The following is a 15486-nucleotide window of genomic DNA, read 5'->3' on the forward strand; positions in this document are numbered from 1 at the left end:
CACTAGTTGCAGCAAGCGGGCTCAGTAGTTATGGCACGTGGGCCCTAGAGTGCACAGGCTTCAGTAGTTGTGTCTCGTGGGCTCAGTAGTTGCGGCCCAGGGGCTCTAGGGCACAGGCTTAGTAGTTGTGGCACCCCCTTCATATCTTGCTCCCTCATTTGTGTTACTTCCAGGCTGAAGTGTACCCAGGTGTGCTTGCTTCATATCACCTTACTCCCATTTCCTATTCACATTCCTAGATACATAGAATACAGTAGAAGTACCAGTGAATACTTGAGACACACATAGAAAGGGTCTGGATATCTCAATCTCCATGTGGCAAACCAAGTGCCATGCAGAAACAGAGGCAAGGAATATATTCTAACATGTGAGTAAAGAATATATTCTATTGTGTCAACACCATAAGTTTGGAATTTACCCCATAATGTTTTGGACTTATTGCTTAAAGTAGCTGGTGTTTAACCAATACTCATTCTATTTAATTAGATTGCAAACCTTTTTTCAGAAGCTGCTAGCGGACTTCTTGTAAGTAATTTGCAAACACAGGAGTACATGCCCACACCCGTAGGAAGAAAAATAGAATTATAGATTTAAAACTCATTTATTTAGCACCGGGAAATAGGCTAGAGATAAGTCATTACTAACATTCACTACAGCTTCTAAACCCTCCAATATTAAGTTAGGTCTACTCTTGTCTTTATGGATAGAACAACTAGCCCAGCAGAGCCCAAACCCCAGTAGAGTCCAAAATCTAGTTAAAGCCTGTTCTAGATTTTAATTATCCTGCACAACATCTCCCAGTTGCAGTCTCCAGAAACATGAATATAATCTATAGGACTTCCTCTTCATATTAACTTTTATTTTCCTGCAGGCCTTATAAAAGCATCCCTGAGTTTTCTGACTTTCACAAGTTCAATGATATTTTTTTCTTTCATTTGATACTTTCAGATAGTCTTCCAACTCTGTCATTCTCTAGCTGTGACTTTATATGGACATGTTACTAAAGTTCTCAGGCTTTTGTCCTTACCTACAAAATAAAAGAATTTGATCCAACTATCTCTAAATTGTCTTCCAGCTACAAGTAATAGAGAATATGTTTTTTAATGTGTGTGTATTTGTATATAGCAAATTTACAAAATATCAGTCCCCTTTCCATTTGTGTCATGTTGATAAATGTCATCTAGCTTTTTAGTAGGGATACTTTCTGCTCTAAGTATTCCTGGATAATGTGTAGATGGTTTTTATTTTCTGTTCCTTTTCTCTTTCACTGTACTCCAACCTTAATCGGAGGCAACTGTAAAACTTTCATGGCATTCACATGTGCATTTCCAGCAATGTAAAGTGTTGAGCAAGGTTAAGAACAGTATTGTAGCCTACACACATACTTATATGCCTCCACCCTCCACATACACACACAGATCCATTTGGAGTGTGTGCTCTTTCTATTTTGCTTTAGAGTAGAAAATTTTAAGAAGGACTAAATAAAGTTATTCAACTTCCTCTGTCATAAAAAGATTAAATTATGTTAAATCTCACCTAGAAAATTAAAAAGAACACCTTGTTGCCCAAGCAACAAAATGCCTTTTTAAAAATTTGTAATTGGTTTGAATAGGGCTCTCCAGAAACATGTTGCATTGTTTAAGTGGCTCAATCCAATGAAATTCCACCATTGAGTTCTTGAGAAAATAAAATGCTCAAAATACTCAGACCATAGAAATGAGTGTACAATTGCTTTCTAAGAATGAAAAACTTTGATCTACTGAGACAAGCACAATTAAGCATTCTATCTAATGCATAACTCAGCCGAAACTGAAGTGAAGTAGCCACCCAAGGTAAACCATTGTTAGCAGTGTTGATCATAAACGTTAGTAATGAAGGATTATGAAAGGCATGAGGAAACTTTTGGGGGTTATGGAAATGTTAACCATCTTTCTTTTGGTGATGATGATCATGAGTGCAGATATATCATAATTTTTTAAATTGTACACTTAAATTATGTGTCATTTATTGTATTTCAATATTCCTGAACAAAGATGTTAAAAATAAGGGTAGAGAATATTGTAGAACAAAAGATAAAATGAATTAATTTAATTTACTTTAGGAAATTATCAGCAAATGTTTCTTATTTTATGTTTCTCTCATTTACCATACCAAGCAAACTATTCTAACAGACTGACATTTGGGATCCAGAGGATAAATAACAGAGGCCCTATAATAGGGATTCCAACCCAGGAACTTTTGCTTCAGTGTCAGTGAGCAAAGGGCATTGCTCACTACTTAATGGCAAAATATCTCACCTTACATGACTCAATTTCATTTTATATAAAATGGGTTACATTCAAGAACATGAAGGACATTGAAATTGCCCTAAATATTAGCTCCTGTCCATGCTCTGAATTGTTAGGAATTCATACACATTATAACACTATTGCTTTAATACATACATCTTAAAACAAATAACAGCACTTTGTAATAACAGTGTACACAAGATCTTATATATGAATTTGCACTTATTATTCCCTGCTGTGTTTGAACATCAAGTTTACAACTCATCTTTGTAATTATTATTCATTATTGTAATCACAGTAGTGCATGGGATAGATAATCCCAAACAGAATAATGTAAAAACCACTCATATTTGATTTTAGACTACTGAGGAAGCAAGGGAAATATGTTTAGATTAAAAATGGAAATCCACATGTAGACAATCACAATTAGCTGTGTCTAATCTACCATAGAGTTCCTAACCTAATGTTGGGCTTATTGAGTTAACTAATGAAGCTGCAATGAGGGAGTCTTAGTATATCAAAAGCATATTTAAGACTTTATTAAATAGGCCCAGAAATGGAGAAAATGCACAATTTTCCATATTTCTAGATTCTTTAAGTACAACTTTGATATGGCTAATGAAAACCACTTTGACGAGTCAAATTGTGCAGTAAGTTTCAAATAAGGAGTAAATAATAGTTTTACTTTATTTTAAATGTTTAATTATTTCATACACAATGTTAGGCCCTGGGAATACAAAATTGAGTAACATGTACTTCCTGCCATGATCTCCTGGTTGAGCACTGGTGATGCTATTATTCATGAAAGATAATAATTTAGTGCAATTTAAATTATCTTTCTATCATGAAAGGTAAATTTTTATATAACTAAGGATGTTTGTCTTTATTAGGAAGGGCACTTAACAGCTGAATATCATTTGAATTTCCTAGTCTTTTAGGGTAAAATTCATGACCCTTATTATGTACTTACAAATGTTAGGGCAGCAAACTTTATTGTTATAAGACTCCTATTAAAGGTGAAACCCATATTTAATTTCATTGGCATGGCACAATAGAAGAGTGAATATATACAATTATTGGATATGCTAATAAATTTTCTTACCCTTTAAGATCATTGATTAGGTAAATACCTTGTTCAAAAGTAGAAATGAAAGAAAGGCATAGAAAAGATAGATCTTGCAACCATGCTCCATATGCTACCCCTAACCTAACCTAACTCACATTCTCTCATTCTCTCTCTCTCTCTCTCTCTCTCCCTCTCTCCCCCTCTCTCCCTTTCTCTTTTTCTCTTGCCATGTAACCATTCATTAGTTTTTGTGCACTGATCCAAAGATTGCTTATAACAATATAAGCAAATAGCACACATGTACTTATTTTATACAAAAGAAATAGTGAACTTTGTTGTCTGTCTTGTTTTCACCTGATAATACACTTTTAAGATCTTTTTATACCACTGCATAGAGGAATCCTTCACCTTTAAATCTGAATGTTATTCAGTTATATATATACATATGCAGTATGTATATATAACATAAAACATTCAGATAACTCCTATTGGTGGTCCTGTTGGTCATTTTTAATCAATATTGTGAAAATGACTATACTACCCACAGCAGTCTACAGATTCAATGCAATCCCTATCAAATTACCAATGGTATTTTCACAGAACTAGAACAAAAAATCTTAAAATTTGTGTGGAAACAGAAAAGACCCCAAATAGCCAAAGCAATCTTGAGAAAGAAAAACGGAGCTGGAGGAATCAGGTTCCCTGAGTTCAGACTATACTACAAAGCTACAGTAATCAAGACAGTATGGTACTGGCACAAAAACAGAAATAAAGATCAGTGGAACAGGATAGAAAGCCCAGAGATAAACCCATGCACCTCTGGTCACCAAATCTATGACAAAGGAGGCAAAAAAATACAATGGAGAAAAGACAGTCTCTTCAATAAATGGTGCTGGGAAAACTGGACAGCTACATGTAAAAGAATGAAATTAGAACACTCCGTAACACCATACACAAAAATAAACTCAGAATGGATTAAAGACCTAAATGTAAGACTGGACACTCTAAAACTCTTAGAGGAAAACATAGGAAGAACACTCTGACATAAATCACAGCAAGATCTTTTTTGACCCACATCCTATAGTAATGAAAATAAAAACAAAAATAAGCAAATGGGACCTAATGAAACTTAAAAGCTCTTGCACAGCAAAGGAAATCATAAGCAAGACAAAAAGACAACCCTCAGAACGGGGGAAAATATTTGCAAATGAAGAAATGGACAAGGGATTAATCGCCAAAATATAGAAACAGCTCATGCAGCTCAATATCAAAAAAACAAACAACCCAGTAAAAAAATGGGTGGAAGGCCTAAATAGACATTTCTCCGAAGAAGACATACAGATGGCCAAGAGGCACTTGAAAAAATGCTCAATATCACTAATTATTACAGAAATGCAAATCAAAACTACAATGAGGTATCACCTTACACCAGTCAGTATGGGCATCATCAAAAAATCTACACACAATAAATGATGGAGAGGGTGTGGAGAAAAGGGAACCCTCTTGCACTGTTGGTGAGAATGTAAATTGATACAGCCACTATGGAAAACAGTATGGAGGTTCCTTAAAAAAACTAAAGATAGAATTACCATATGACCCAGCAATCCCACTCCTGGGCATATACCCTGAGAAAATCATATTTCAAAAATACACATGCACCCCAATGTTAATTGCAGCACTTTTTACAATAGCCAGGTCATGGAAGCAAACTAAATGCCCGTTGACAGATTAATGGATAAGGAAGATGTGGTACATATATGCAATGGAATATTACTCAGACATAAAAAGGAATGTAATTGGGTCATTTGTAGAGATGTGGATGGACATGGAGACTGTCATATAAAGTGAAGTAAGACAGAAAGAGAAAAACAAATATCGTATATTAACGCATGTGTGGAATCTAGAAAAATGGTACAGATGAACCTGTTTGCAAGGCAGAAATAGAGACACAGACATAAAGAACAAATGTATGGACACCAAGGGGGGAAAAGGGGGTAGGATGAATTGGGGAATTGGGATTGACATATATACACTAATATGTATAAAATAGATAACTAATGAGAACCTGCTGTATAGCACAGAGAACTCTACTCAATGCTCTTTGGTGAACTAAAAGTGAAGGAAATCCACAAAAGAGGGGATATGTGTATACATATAGCTGATTCACTTAGCTGTACAGCAGATACTAATACAACGTTGTAAAACAACTATACCCCAATTAAAACAAAATTTTAAAAAATAACTTTTCTATTACAAACTGATGTATATTTGCTAAATATAAAATAATATATAATTTTGTATATGGGCAATTTCTTGAAAATGAAGAAATATTTGTAGGGTAAACATGCAGAGGTAATACCTTGCTAAATTGCCATCTATCCATGTTGCATGGATTTAAATTACCATCTGAAATATATAGAATTCTGGTTCTTCCTAGCATGCATTGTTGAACAGAGTGTGTTTTCAAACCTGAATCTTTGCCAGTACCCTAGTTTAAATAGACATCTTAATGTAGTTTTAATTTGCATTTTTTTTTCTCACAGTGAGAGAGGTTGAGCATCATTTCATAAGGAGCCATTTGTATTTACCTTTCTGTGAACTATTTGTTCAATAGGTCATCATTATTTTTCTTTTGAGTTGTTTCTCTTTTTCTTATATGTTTTTAGTATCACTTTATATGTCAGGGATATTTTCCTACTGTGAAATGTGGTGCAAATACTTTTCACAATTTAACTTTTTCTTTTGATTTTGCTTATAACATTATTATGCCATGTAGATTTTTCATGTTATCATTTATATAATTACATGTATTAGCATTTTCTTTAGTTTTCTCAATATGAAGGTGTAACAGCAAAAGTGTTCTTATATAAAACATATAAAGGAATATTACTATGGTGTTTTGTTGCTTATTAATATTATATCGATTTTTACATATAAATATTAATAGTTTTAATATTTGAAGTATTATAGAATTCATCTTGCTATACAATATAGAGCCTTAACTTTTTTTGTCAGATGGCAACTTAATTTTCCAACATCATTTAGTAAAAAGTTCTTCCTATCAGCTCGTTTAACATGCAACTTTTATCATACAGCAAATTTCCATATGTATTTGGATCCACTTTGAACATTCTTATACTTTTTAATTTTTTTGTGAAGCATTTTTTTCTCTCATGGGCCAGTACTACATTTTCTAATTTTTTTTTTTTTTAGCGGTACGCGGGCCTCTCACCACTACGGCCTCTCCCGCTGCGGAGCACAGGCTCTGGACACGCGGGCCCAGGGGCCATGGCTCACGGGCCCAGCCGCTCTGCGGCATGTGGGATCCTCCCGGACCGGGGCACGAACCTGCGTCCCCTGCATCGGCAGGCGGACCCTCAACCACTGCGCCACCAGGGAAGCCCTACATTTTCTAATTTTTAAGGTTTGTGATATATTTAAGTATCTGATCGTGTTGGTACCCCTGTGCTGTTTTCTTTTATTCTATTTTAGCTTTCATGCTATTTTTCTTATTAATTTACATCTAAACAAAATTGTTTAATTTGTTATTGATTTTTACACTATTGTTTTTACTTAGTGTGTCTACATTTATAATGATATATACATGTACAAAACTCACAAACGTGAGCAAGCTTTTTCTATAAACTCCTTCTGAACAACAAATTTTCCTAAGTTTTGTGGGCATTAATGATACCTTTTAATCAATATACATGTCCAGAGTACTCCACGTGGTAGGCTTTTCTTATTGGCCTTACAGATGTGGAAGTAGGCAGTAGTTCTCAGCATTTAGAATCATAGGATCAGGAATCAGATTACACGAGTTCAATTCCAGTGTTGTTGTTTTCTACCTTTGTGATTGGGAAGAGCAACTTGATCTTCCAGAGTCTCTGTTTCCTCTTACGTAATTTTCCCTCTTTACAGAGTTGGAAGAAAAAGTAAATGAGACTTAGCAGAGTGGCTGAGATAAATATTAGCTCTTGTAATGAACACCAGGTACTGGAGGGTCTAGGGGGTTAGCAAAGATGGCACCCACACACTTCCCTCTTTTTAGCAGTATCCAGTTTCCTTTTGGGGAATTCTTTTGATGGTCGCCTTACCACCAATAATCTGAGGGGTCTCTGGTAACTTTTGTTCGGCTGATTTTATTCTGACTGGCACACCAAGGAGGAGGCATGTCACATAAGCAAGTGAAATAGATTCTTCCAGCTTGCCAAAACTGCCAAGTAGAACCAGGGGCAGAGGAAGTGGGCCAGAGGGAAACAACAGTTGGAATAATCATTTCTAGTGGCCCCTGGACAGGAACTGTGACTCTACTTTTAGTACCAAGGATATATATCACTTCCTCTCGCCTACCTCTTCCAAACCCATTTGTCTTCCTACCTTTTTATCCTATGAATTTCCTGTATCCTTCAAATAAAATCCTTTTTAGATTAATTTAGCCAGAATTGGTTTCTTTACGATGCAAAGATTAAATAATATTCCCCAGTTCACACAGCTAAGAAGTATACTACACTCTACCGTTAAACAACAAAACCTAAGTTGATGTTTAAAAGAGATGATTTGTAAGTCACTTTTTTAGAGGTCTCTTCCAGGAAACTGCTCTGAACTCAAGGTCTTGAATTCTGCTACAGGTCTGGCTACAATTCTGTTTTATTGAATACTCTTGAAGGATATCACCATAACTATTTTTGTTAAGAAATACATATGTGGGGCTTCCCTGGTGGCACAGTGGTTGAGAGTCTGCCTGCCGATGCCGGGGACACAGGTTCATGCCCCGGTCCGGGAAGATCCCACATACCGCGGAGTGGCTGGGCCCGTGAGCCACAACTACTGAGCCTGCGCATCTGGAGCCTGTGCTCTGCAACAAGAGAGGCCACGATAGTGAGAGGCCCGCGCACCGCGAGGAAGAGTGGCCCCCGCTTGCCACAACTGGAGAAAGCCCTTGTGCAGAGATGGGGACCCAACACAGCCAAAAATAAATAAATACATAAATTAATTAATAAAATACATTAACAAATAATAAAAAAAGAAATACATATGTATTTCTTGTCAAGAGAGCTATTTGCTCAGAAATACTGTATGGAAAACCTTCACAAGCAAATTTTATCTATTTCTGTTGTTGTTAGATTCTGGTAAATTCTTAAACATTTGACTGGAGTTGATCTTCATTAGTGGATTTAACTTTTTTTTTGCCATATCTTCACCTGCCATTTCCAGCACGACCATTCAGTATGCCCAGTTACAGGCACTCTATTTAAAATGAAGTCAGAGTCCCATTAATTTACTAATGAACTGATATTGACTTTATTTTCTGCAAGCTGGTGATGCTTCAGAAAGCAGTTATCTCGTTTTCAAAATGAGCCCTGATGAATTTTCTCTGCTGCAGAAATGTCAAAAAAAATCAATTAAAAAATCTAATTGGTTCAATAATACCTGGTTTTAATTACTATTCTGGCTTGGAGCCAATGCTCCTGACCCTCAGGAGGTTTGACTGTATGCTTCCCTCCAGAGAGGATCTCTCCTGGTGCAGGTGAATAGGAGGCCCACAAAGAAACAGGACTCCCTGTTTAAGGAGTAGTCAGCAGTGGGTCCCCCCACTCTGCGTTTCCAAGCACTGCCTCAGGTCATTGGGTTTTGATGCTATAGTACAATTCAATTATGTAAATATTTTGGAAAGCCTGCTAAATAAAATTGTGAGGAAATAGCTGGGTAATTTTTCCCCTTGAACATTGGCTGATTTCTCTTGTGGGTAGTCAGATAAATTATCTAGATAATTATGGTCCTGTTGACATCTCCCAAAGGTGCCTTTTTCTCAGCTGCCTAACATTTAATTACTGTCAGGTGTGTTAACTGGTGAGGCGAGAAAGTTAAGACAACAATAGAAAGAAGGCCAAACATCAACCTATAGAAATGCTTTAATTTTTACTTCTGTTACATGCACATTTGCAGATGCTACATGGCAGTTCTTGAAGTCAACGGTTTTCCTTATGGGCCACCTGGGACTATGGTAGGTGATGTTTATAGTAAAGATCAGAATCATCAGGGGCCAAGTTTAATTCTAAACAGAAATATACTATTTATGTTAGAATCAGCCTGATCCACTCTTGAAAGCTTTCCAGGTGAATTCTCTGCCTAGCTCTGATTGAAGAACTACCCATTAGCAAAGAGAACAATTTAAAACTCCCTATAATGATAACTTGAGGGGAGATGAAATAAAACCCCAAGCATAAAGCCCCATAGAAGCCAAGTCAGTCACAGCTCTACAAATTAATAATTGTTATTTAATTTCTATGAGCCTCCATTTTCTCTTCTGTAAAGTGGAGAATAAGATCTGCTTTGAAGGACATTTTTGAGGATTAAGTGAAACATTTGTAAAGCACCTAAAATTGTATCTAGCTCTTAGATGTGCTTGTAGATATTTTTCCCACACAGTCTCATAATTTATTTTAAAAAGGAAATAGAAAATCTACCGTAAATATTTCAGACATAATAAAATAGGTGCTGTTGTTAATTTCCTAAATATTTAAATCTTTTACTGAGGATGGCCCTTCCAAGTTCAAATCTTAAAAGACCCCCAGTCCCAGCCACTTGCAGAATTATAATGCAGTTTAGTCTCAGAAGATATACAGATGGATGAAAGTCCAGGATAGGAGAATGTTAATGGAAACCGACAAGTAGATTATTGACTTGTTAGTCTTCTTTAAAAAGAATAATGCTTATATATTTTGTTGATCAGTCAGATGCAACTTTTTCTGAGCAAATAATTCAAAATTTGGTTGTAAGGTAGAAAAGGGTCTGCAAACTCCTATTTTGCTTTTATACTAATGTTGGATTTAGAAAACATAATGATTTGAATTATTCAACACTGCAGGTGTCCTCAGATATTCACAATTGTTATAACCCAAAGACCCAAACAGAGTGAAAATGAGACTTCAGGCTCCAAAGTAATTACAAAGATAAGTCACAAATATGTAATGGACAGATAGCAGGAAAAGAGTAGGATGAGCATGTGATAGCTGGCATGTGGCAAGACAGGATCTGAGAAATGAGTTTCATCAAAATGAAAGATGAAAAAGGTGATATATTTTATAGCTACCTATTTTTGCTTTGAAAGATTGGATGGGGAAAACTACCATTTCTTGGTTATATTAGGATGCAGGAAGTAGATATTCATCTATGAGTTGATTCAACCATTCGTTTAGCAATGATAATAAGAGGTGCTACTGACCAGTCGTTAAGAATGTAAGATCTTGAATGAGAAAAAAAAGGCTGTATTTAAAGGTGTTTCTTCCCTTTCTGGTGTTTCTTCATGACTATTCCTTTGTACCTTTTGACCAATATTTCCCCATTTCTGTCACTGCCCACCATTCTACTCTCTGGTTCTATGAATTTGACTTTTATAGATTCCACATATAAGTGAGATCATATAGTATTTATCTTTCTATGTGTGGATTATTTCACGTAACACGATGTCCTCCGGATTTATCCATGGTGTTTCAATGGGCAAAAACTCTTCATAAAATGTGACAACTGTATATTTACATGCAAAAGGATAAATTTGGGCTCCTACCTCACACCATATACAAAAATTAACTCAAATTGATATTGATTAAAAATGAATAACATAGAAGTTCTGATGAAGAAACTCTCCCAGAAGACTCTAGCAAGTGATAGAAATATATAACAACAGAAAAGAAAGAAAGATGAAGAAGAATAGAGTAAAAGTGGTGATGAATATTAATATTCCCAGAAGGAAGGAGGGGAATAAGTAAAAAAAAAAATCGTGATTTTTTTGGGTCTTTTTTACTTTCGTTTTCTGTGATTTCATACTTCTTTCACTGACAAATTGCTTCTGCCGAAATATGTATCTGTACCTCTAGATTTGTCTTGAAACCTTAGAAGAGCACCACAAGGCATAAGGGAAAGGAATCTGAATTTGAGAAAGTTGTCAAGACTTGAGAAGGTGCTTTGCACCCCTGGGCTCTCAGTGATTAACTGAGCTGTTCCTATGCCCTATATGTGGATGCTGGTCACACCCACATTTTAAATGTCTTTGTCATATATTTAAGCGCCTCTGTGTATGAAGATGTATCCTTTATGCAAATCTGTGGAACTGCTATCATAATTCTCAATCTAGATTTTTTTAGCTTTATTCAAGTGTAATGGCCAATTAAATATTGTGTATATTTAAGGTATACAACTTGATGATTTGATATACATATACATTGTGAACTGATCACCACAATCAAGGTATTGACATATCCATCACCTCACACAGTTACCTTTGTATGTGTGTATGTAATGAGAACATAAGATTTAGTCTCAGCAAATTTCTTGTTTTTTTAATATTTTATTTTATATTGGATTATAGTTGATTAACAATGTTGTGTTAGTTTCAGTTGTACAACAAAGTGATTCTGTTATACATATACATGCATCTATTCTTTTCAAATTCTTTTCCCAATTACCTTGTTACATAATATTGAGTAGAGTTCCCTGTGCTATATAGTAGGTCCTTGTTGTCTATCCATCCTAAATATAGCAGTGTGTACATGTCAATCCCAAACTCCCTAATTATCCCTCCCTGCCCTACCCTTCCCCCCTGCTAACCATAAGTTCCTTCTCTAAGTCTGTGAGTCTGTTTCTGGTTTGTAAATAAGTTCATTTTTATCATTTTTTTTTTAGATTCCACATATAAGTGATAGCATATGCTATTTCTCTTTCTCTGCCTGACTTACTTCATTTAGTATGACAATGTCTACATCCATCCATGTTGCTGCAAATTCCATTATTTCATTCTTTTTAATGGCTGAGTAACATTCCATTGTATATATGTACCACATCTTCTTTATCCATTCTTCTGTCGATGAACATTTAGGTTGCTTCCCTGTCTTGGCTATTGTAAATGGCGCTGCAATGAATATTGGGGTGCATGTATCCTTTTGGACCATGTTTTTCTCCAGGTATATGCCCAGGAGTGGGATTGCAGGATCATATGGTAGCTCTATTTTTAGTTTCTTAAGGAAACTCCATATTGTTTTCCATAGTGGCTGCACTATGGAATTTACAGTCCCACCAACAGTGTAGGAGGTTTCCCTTCTCTCCACACTCTCTCCAGCATTTGTTGTTTGTGGATTTTTTGATGATAGCCATTCTGACTGGTGTGAGGTGATATCTCATTGTAGTTTTGATTTGCATTTCTCTAATAATTAGCAATGCTGAACATCTTTTCATGTGCCTCTTGGCCATCTGCATGTCTTCCTTGGAGAAATGTCTATGTAGGTCTTTTGCCCATTTTAGAATTATTTTCTTTGTCTAAATTAATATATTTATTTGATGCTCTTGTGCTTTGTTCCTCTTTTTCCTTTAGCCTGGCATTTATTCTACTGTCTTGTCTGCTAATACCTTTTATTTTCTAGGTCTACTACCATCGAAAGCTGGAAGATATCTACCTAGTTAAAATTAGGTGTTTGGGCTTCCTTGGACCTTTTCATATCTCTTCACTGAGGCTGTGATTTTTTTTTTTCTGTAGTATTGACCTAGGGTATTATTTACATCATTACTTTTTACTTTTGAAGGTAGGAAAAGATTTAATCATCTTACATCCAAGACAGGTAACCACAGTGCCTTCAAAAGTTAGGTGTTTTATTGTACTGAATGATGGATTCCCATTTATTAATTATTTCTCAGGATTCTATGTGAATAGTATAGCATATACTATTTTCTAAATAATGTCTAATCCTAAAGGATTTTTAAATGTTTGTACTATGAAAAATGATATTAAAACTAAAGTGGATTATTTAACTTAAATAAAACATAAAAGAAATTAAAACTTTCCAGTTTTTAAAGTAAATTTAGAGGACAAAATCATGAGATATTTTAAAATAAATACATTGATATGAGAATAAGAATGTGAAGAGTTTCATTATATATTATAATTCTAGGAAAGAAAGCCAAATGTCAAAGTTAGAATACATACTTTCAGGACAAATTAAAAAAAGAGTTTGCTATGCTAAATAAATAAGCATGTAGCATAGGTGACATAGCAGCTAAAATATGTGTAAGTTCTAGCAAGATTTAGACAAATTTTATGGATCATGAATTCATGTGTAATTTAGAAATCAATTAAGAAAATGTATTTAAAATCATTTTTGATAATATTAAGGATATCTACAAAAGTAATGTAACATTGAAAGAAGCCTTAATAATAGTACTAATATTAGTATTTAGAAATTAAACCCAAATTACTAGTAATCAATATCATAAATGGGATAACTCCCAGGGAGCCCAAAACAAAGGCAGCCTAAATCCATGCCTCCCAATATCCTTCAAAAACAAAACAGAACATCAAGAAAAACACATAAAACTACCAAAAAAAAAATCAAAAAACCCATAACTGGAATGTAACTGGAAAATAAAAGATGCCTAAACTTTAAATTACCTGCATATTAAAAGAGCAAAACAGCAAATCCCAACAAGCAATCTTTCACACTTTTGTCACAGCCTTTGTCGTGAACAAGGATAGTCCAAGAAAAACTGCACATAAAAGACAAGAAGGGACCTAGCAGCATATCTCAAATTGCTCTATAACTTCTCCATAAAGAGACCTCCATCCTATGTGTGAAAATACCAAAAGAGACAAAAAAATGTTCTGGTAGGTCAGATCACTGCTTACAGGGCTTAAAACATGCAATTTGAGGTAGTCGTCTTTGAAAAGTATAATTTTGGGGAGATGGGAGGAATGTATAAATAGCTTCCATTGGAAGTTGAATGATTAAAAGTAAAAGAAGAAAATGTGGAAATTTTAGGGCACTGAAAAATTCTTTCAGAAGAACACAAAGAAATGAAGTAAATGCAACTCCTGTCCCCAGTACCAATTAAAATAATATAAATTAAACAAATTGGGCCATCCTATACTGACAGAAGAGAAAGTGTCAAAGAGACATAGGAAATGCTTTTGCTTCTGGCTAGACTGAAGTAACAAGCAACTGGATTTAACTTCCTACCTTAAACAATAACAACAACAAAACAGACAATCTATGAAATAAATAATGGTTTGAAGATACTGGATATGGGGAAACGAATGACAGTGACCCCTGATAGATGGGAAGTAAATGAGGTGAGTACTACAATTGCCCCAGCTTACTACCTTGAGATAGTTTCCAGGCCATAGCTGAGGGAGGGGAAACTTAGAGCTCACAAGCCTCCTAAAGTTAAGGATATGCAGCTGAGAATCCAGGGCAATTAAGATGGCTAGAGATTACAGAGACTACTGCTGATGGATCTGTTTGAGGGTTAGGGAATGCATTCAAGGTCCTGGCAGTATACAAGCACTCCCCAGCTTTGACTTTCTGCTGAGCTGTCCTCTTGTCTTCTCTGCTCTTGCACATGGTCTCACATTCAGCCAGGGATGTATGGATAACACTCCCAAATCTCCCCCAAGAGTGTGTGCAATCTTGCTCGTGACCACAGTCTTCCAGACCACTGCAGTTACATGTGAGCTCTTCAAAGCACAGTATGCCTGTCTCATTCCCCAGAATGCCCTGATCAATTTCGGACTATTCTGCCAGCTTCTCACTTTTCCCAGTCAGGATTGCAACCTGCGGATAGCTGCAGCACTGACCTTCTCCATTCATTTTCCATTGGTATTGCTATGGTTTCTAATATCCAGGGGCATGGAGTATTTCTGCTCCACTCCAATTTCAAACAGCTCCTTCCTACAGCAAACTCTGGTTTTCAACACTACTTAAGCAAAGTAGAAGTTGGTGGGGAGGGTAGAGGGAGAGTATGGAGCAGCCCCAGGCTAAAACTCAACAGACACTCACCATTCTTAACTGAATTTCAGTCATCTGTCTTGAATAAATGCCTCTCAACTTGTTTGCCTCCAGACCTGTTTTATATCATTTCATTTAGTCTATCATTGATTTGTGAAGGAAGTTTTTTTGTGTGTTTCTCTGCCATTCTATAATCCTTTTTATCAGTCACTGTTTTCTGTTTCCAGATTGTTTGGCTGAGATGGTCTCAGAGAACTCCCTGGCTGCCCTTTTCAGTCATCATTGATAATAAAACAATAATGGAAAAACCTGAGATGCCCTTAATTAGGAGAAATCCAACCATCAAATTATTTATAAT

Source organism: Monodon monoceros, unplaced genomic scaffold, assembly GCF_005190385.1.
Source record: "Monodon monoceros isolate NGI ecotype Baffin Bay Population unplaced genomic scaffold, NGI_Narwhal_1 Super_Scaffold_21, whole genome shotgun sequence".
NCBI lineage: Eukaryota > Metazoa > Chordata > Mammalia > Artiodactyla > Monodontidae > Monodon > Monodon monoceros.